Here is a 6,553-nt window from a genome sequence, read left to right on the forward strand (position 1 = left end):
CACTAGTGAACATTTGGTGTAAGCTTGACTTGTTTCCCATTATATGATCATTGTCTCTTATTATTCCTCCATTAATCAACTATAAACAAAAAATACAGCAAGGGGAGTCTGTATCTCTGTACTATTTCCATATATTTTCATTCAAAGTCAGTTCTCTTATAACCGCCAACCCCAAAGGTTATGCAGGTTTCTTGATTTTTAGACATTGTCTGTTTGTCTAAAACTACAAAGAGTGTAGAAAATAAATTCAAAACAAAACCCTTAAAAAGAGAAAAATATAGTAGCATGGAGAAATAAAAGAGAATATAACTGAAAATTGTTTGACAAGAGAAAAACAAAACCCTTAAGAAGAAAAGTAATTGAAAATTGTTTGAGAAGAGAAAATAAATACAAAGAGAAGAAGAAAAGTCTATTCATCAAAAGAGAATATAAACAGAAAAAAAAAGAAAAAAAAGAAAAAGTTTGGAGAATAGAAATGTTAGCAGCATATATATATATATATATATATATATATATATATATATATATATATATATATATATATATATATATATATATAAAGATTAATTACTATGCATTGTCAGTGTAAAAAGTTTTATACCGTCGGTTCATCACCATCACCCGTTTGTATTACTTTATAGATTTTTAAAATAAAAGTCAAACTTCTTTTAATATCCAACGTCCATGATTAATTGACGGTGTAAAATCCTTTTACACTGTCAGTGTATTTCAATTAATATCTCTCTCTCTCTCTCTCTCTCTCTCTATATATATATATATATATATATATATATATATATATATATATATATATATATATATAATATATATATATATATATATATATATATATATATATATATATAAAATCATTAGTATTTAATTATAATTATTCTTCTTCTTAACATTCTACGGGGCGGGTAAAAAAATACTCAGGCAAGAAATATTTCGATTTAAGAAAAACCCTACCATTTTCGCAATACTGCCTTTAGCGTTAAATTTGTGGCGGCCGCCATGGCCCCCACAATGCAAAATCCGCAACACTACAACTTTTCAATGATACTATATTGAATTTTCGAAATCACAATCCACAATGGCGCCTGAATGACCCTAATATGACAACATTGGAATAAAGTCATTATTTAGCTAGGAGTTCCAAGTGGGAATGTCTTATCTTCAAAGTGAATTTTGAGAAGGCCTACGACTTAGTTAGTTGGCCGTTCCTAGATTATATGCTAAGGAAGTTTAAGTTTGATAGGATGTGGATGGTTTTGATTGGAGTTTGTGTTTTTTCGAGGAGCCTATTTGTGTTTGTTAATGGCTGCACGATTGAGGAGATTAATATTCAACGCGATCTCATGCAAGGGGACCCCTTGGCACATTTTATTTTTCTTTTGGTTGCAGAGGGGCTCAATGTGACTTTGAATAAGACGGTGACGATTAAGGCCTTTTATGGATTCAAAGTGGGCTCTGAAGGGTTAATAGTGTCTCACATTCAATACCCTGATGATACAGTTCTTTTTGGGTGAGGCGCTAGTTAAGAATCTTTGAACTATAAAGTCATTCCTTAGAAGCTTTGAGGTGACATCATGTTAAAAACTGATTTTTTCAAGAGTTGTCATTTTGTTATTATTGTTGGCGGTTCTTTTTTGGAGTTGGCCGAGAATTTTCTACATTAGAAAGTGAATTCTTTTTCTTTTAACCAGTTAGGCCTTTCAGTAGGTGCAAATCCGAGGAGGAGGCAGCTCGAGAGTCTTAGGTTAAGATTTTTTGCTAAGAGAGTGACTTGATATAAGCTTCTTTCTCTCTTTCATGAAGATGTTGATAATGGCGTGGAAGAAGATTGTATAGCTACAAAGGCTTTTTCTTTAGAGGTAACAAATGAGGGGTCAAAGTAACTTGTGTTAAGTAGGTGAATGTGTGCAAGGAAATTTTTTGGGTGGACTATGGGTTAGGGATTTGAGACAATACAATTTACCCTTATGAGTAAGAGGAGTTGGAGGATGCTTGCGAAATTCCTTCCTTGTGGAGTGATATTAATTCTGCTATGTGTGGATCCTCTATGGTTAGGTCCCCTCTGGGTGGTCGTGAAGGGAGCCTTAGGACGGTTTCTCCCTGGTGGAGAGATGTTTCTCTTCTCAAATCCAAGGTTGGAACCAAATTATGGGCTTGACATTAACACCTATATAGTGGCGGAGAATGATGTGCAAACATGTTTTTGGGAGGATGTGTAGAAATATATGTGCTCGCTTAATGTGTCCTTTGAGAGGGTGTCTTTTATTTTTGTGCAGAAAACTCAAGTGGTTAGTGCTTGGAAGTTGAAAACAATTGGGTTTGGGATTTTAGGTGGTGGCATAACTTGTTTGTATAAGAGGAAGAAATTTTGGATCGCTTAGTTGGTTCCTGCACTAGTGTGGTCAAACTAGTTAATGAGGATGCCTATGTTTGGAACCTCAATATGTTTTTATGGTGAGTTCCGCTTATGAGTTTTTTTTTAAATTTTGTTGTTGGGATGAACATATGTTTGACCGAGTGATTGAGGATCTGGATAGAGGCTAGAGAATTTGGACGACATCCAAAGTGGTTGCTTTCTCCATGCATATGTTTCAAGATAGGATCCCAACAAGACAAAACTTTTTTTGGCATATAACTTTAGTTATCATCGGTTAAGTGAGGTGCACTTTGTGTTTGGGGCATGTTGAGTCGGTGGATCACTTGTTTGTATATTATGACTATATTTAGTTGTTTTAGACTTGTTCGAGGCTTTTGAGAGTTTATGTATGGGTAAGGATGTGGATTTAGGTTTAATTTTGATATGACATGCAGTGATTTGGACTATCTAAAGTTCACTATTAATATTATTATTTTTTCAAAAAAGATCGTCAATAAATCATAGGGTGACTACTATTCTTTACCTTTCTTGAAAGTGGATACATTCACATTTTACAAACATTTATTCTCTCTTAGGGATTGAGAGTGTGATCCGCTCGTGTGCTTAGGCGTATAACGGTGAGCTAGTTCACACAAACGTTTTTTAGGGTTTTTGTTATTATTATGTACATTAATGGTCAAAGACCACACAAACAAGCAAAGTATACACAAACAAAATATATCACACAATATGGTCCAAGTGGACAAAGTGAAAATTGCATTAACATAAACAATTAGAATGATATAAACAATGGCAAATGAATAAAAGACAAGAATTAAATGACATTAAAATAAATGACTTGAAAATAAAAGTTAGTAGTTAATTGATTAGAAGTTAGTGTTGTGTTTGTTTTTGCTTTTTAATTGAAGTCATTCTTTGGAGAACACTCAACCCACTTATCACAAGCATGGATCCTTGAACCAAGACATCTTCCAAAGGAAGGAAAAAAGGCCAAGTTTCCACACAATATCATGAAAGATGGGAGACTTACAATCTCACTAACTAGAATGCTTATGCCTTTTATGTCACAAATTTAGCGTTATGTTAAGCAATCGTAATTGGACTTATGTAGAAGTCACAACTATTTGAGGCCGGGCAATAAAATTTTGGTATTAATGCATGTTAGAGACATAATATAATGGACTATGCTCATGAAACATACCACACACAAAAAGAATATGCAAAAGGTGTGGCCTAATCTCATCCATACTCATGTTAATTTTTCAATCAACTAGCATTAGGACTTTGAGATATCATAGGCCAAAGGAGATGAATGAATGAAGAAGGGGAATAAGATGAAGTGGGAGGGGAATGGATGAAATCACAAATTGGTCAAAGGAGGACTTTTACCAAATTAATATCATTCATTCATTTTGGGAGATGGAATGTACATCCCATCAATCCCCTAAATCCAATGATATTAATTTGACATAGTCAAATCAACCTTGACCAAGGCCCAACAACAAGAGTCAAACATAAACAAGTCATCACAATTGGTCAACAAATTTATTTGGAATTTATCAAATTAAAATACTAAAATAATGCATTTAAATTAACTATGGTTTGTCCAATTCCTAAAATCTCATCAAAACACCAAAGAAATGACCATGAGATTTATCATAGGTCAAACAAGGTCAAGGGACCTTGGAGAAAAAAATTTCATAATTTTTGAACACTTAAAAGTATTTTTAAACAATTAAAAACAAATGCAAAATCAATTAATTCATGAAAAATATTAATAATGATCCAAAAAATAATTTTAATTCAGAATATGAAAGAGAAAAATATTTGAATTTTTTTGGTGAAAGTCCCATATTTTTTGGATCAATATTAAATTTAATATGAATTATTGAAAATAAAGCAATTAAAATGAAAATTAAAATATCAGAAAAAACGTGGACCACTTGATCTCCCTCATTAATTGAGGTGGCAGATCAAGTGGCCAGAAACGCGCTATCCACGATGGACTCAAGTCAGCGCGTTACACAGTTGGTAATCACAATGGACGAGTGAGATTAGAACAAAATAACAAGATCATGTGGCTGTGAGACATGCCAGTGCATGGCCGGAGCTGTAGCTCCGCTCTTCTTCTCTGGTGGACCTCACCGGAATGGTCCACCTTCAACCATCATCAAAATTAAAAACAAGGACATGATTTCAAAGTAAAAATGGCACTGAGTTCGAATCTGACCTCAATTCACTCTAACTCCAAGTATATGGAGAGATACATGGAGTTGAAATTTGAGGTACATGAACTGAGTTGCTTCGATTTGGCCTCTAAGCAACTCAATCTTCTTGCCTACATTGGTAGGACTTCAGACAACCAAAGAATCAATAGAATTGAGCAAGAATTAGAGAGAATCGAAGAGATCAAAATTTCTGGAAAATACCTTCAATGGAGGTCTGGATTCAACTGATCTTGTTCTTGCTCGTGCTTGATCTCACTCCAAATGCTTGCAGAGGAAGGATTGAATGCTCAAAAGGCTATGGATTCCTGGAGATTTGAATTTCAAAATAGTGGAAATTCAAACTCAAATTCAAGTGAATTTCTCAGGTTTATCCTTTGCAATATGAAGGTTAGAGTTAGAGGATCAAAGCTGGCGCCAATGTCTCCCAATTGTTGCGCATATGAGGCTCTATTTATAGCTAAATCCATTGCTTTTTGCACACTTGAAATCCACTTTCCGAATTTGGTTTTGATGATGCATGGGTGCATGAGCGTGTATAGGCCCATAAAATCATTGCCATAAGTCCACAAATGAATGTGAGATAGTCTGAATTCAGCTTGGATTGCAAGGCAATTGTACATTTTGATTTGAAGTTTGATCCTTGCCAAGTGATGACACCATGTTCATGCCATACGCAGCCTATGCATTCCTTGTCCAAGATGAATGAATTTGAGCTCTTTGGAAAGGTGAGATCAAGAGGAATAACTTTCATGTTCAACATTTTTCCATTTGGAGTTTGTAACTTGAAGAAATTTGAGGTGGAAGTTTGGAAAATTTTGACATATCAAATTTTTTCTAAGTGTCAAGACATATGTCTCAATATTCCACCTTTGTTAACTTTTTATATGAGCTTCAAATGAGAAAAGTGTCTTCATCAAAGTTGTATCCCTCTCAAATACCTTCAAAATGGTCACCAATTTAATGTCATTTGGATTTGAAATGATAGAGTTATGCATTTTTGAAGTTTGGAAAAATCACTTGATCAATGGTATAGGTCAAAAGTGACCTATAATGTAACCTCATATTACATGCTCATAAAAGTTGAATTAGCTCCCACTTTAAACATAAAAGTTGAAGTAGACACATTTAATTTGATTGTGCAACTTGTAAATCTTTCATCTCATAAAAATTGAGCAAGTTATGGCCTTGGGAAGTTGATTTTCAAATTAGGGTTTAGACAAAATGACCTATAATGTTTCAACATAGAAAATGATTTTCCAAGCAAAACTAGCTCTAGGTCTTAACATGAAAGTTGTTTGGAATGTCATTTAGAGTAAGTTTTCTCTTGGAATCATTTTCATATGGTGAAAATTGTAGGAGATAGAGTCTAGGGAGACCTAGTTTTGATAAGATGAATTCATCTGGCCAACCACCATCAACCAACTTGCTAATATTCAATTCTCTTGACTTTATAGGCTCATGGTAGATCATATATGCATAAGATGATGAAATTTGAAGTGTACCTTGATAAATTTGATCAATTGGTGAGATAGCTTGTTGGAGAAGTTACTCAAGATACCCAGTAAAACTAGGGTTTCCAATGCAAATCACCCTCAAACTATTGAAGAAAACTTGATCAATATAACATGTAGTAATCATTGGGACTCATATATGATGCTCATAACCATTCTTGTATCAATCGAATGGTTGTGCTCTTTGTTCATGAGGGTCTCAAACCCTAGATGTGAACTTGATGAATCAATGGGATCATGCCCTTCCTACAAAAGAGTTAAGCAAATACAAATACATTTTTTTTGATATTGTGGTTAGTAAAAATGATAAAATACAAATATGATACAATCACAAAGTACTTGGTGATCTCTCCCAAAACAAATGAAAATGGGTAAGGAGGATGCCAAGGTATGATCCCAATGCTAATGCTTATGATGAATTT

The sequence above is a fragment of the Lathyrus oleraceus genome, chromosome 1, assembly GCF_024323335.1.
Source record: "Lathyrus oleraceus cultivar Zhongwan6 chromosome 1, CAAS_Psat_ZW6_1.0, whole genome shotgun sequence".
In the NCBI taxonomy this organism is placed as follows: Eukaryota; Viridiplantae; Streptophyta; class Magnoliopsida; order Fabales; family Fabaceae; genus Lathyrus; species Lathyrus oleraceus.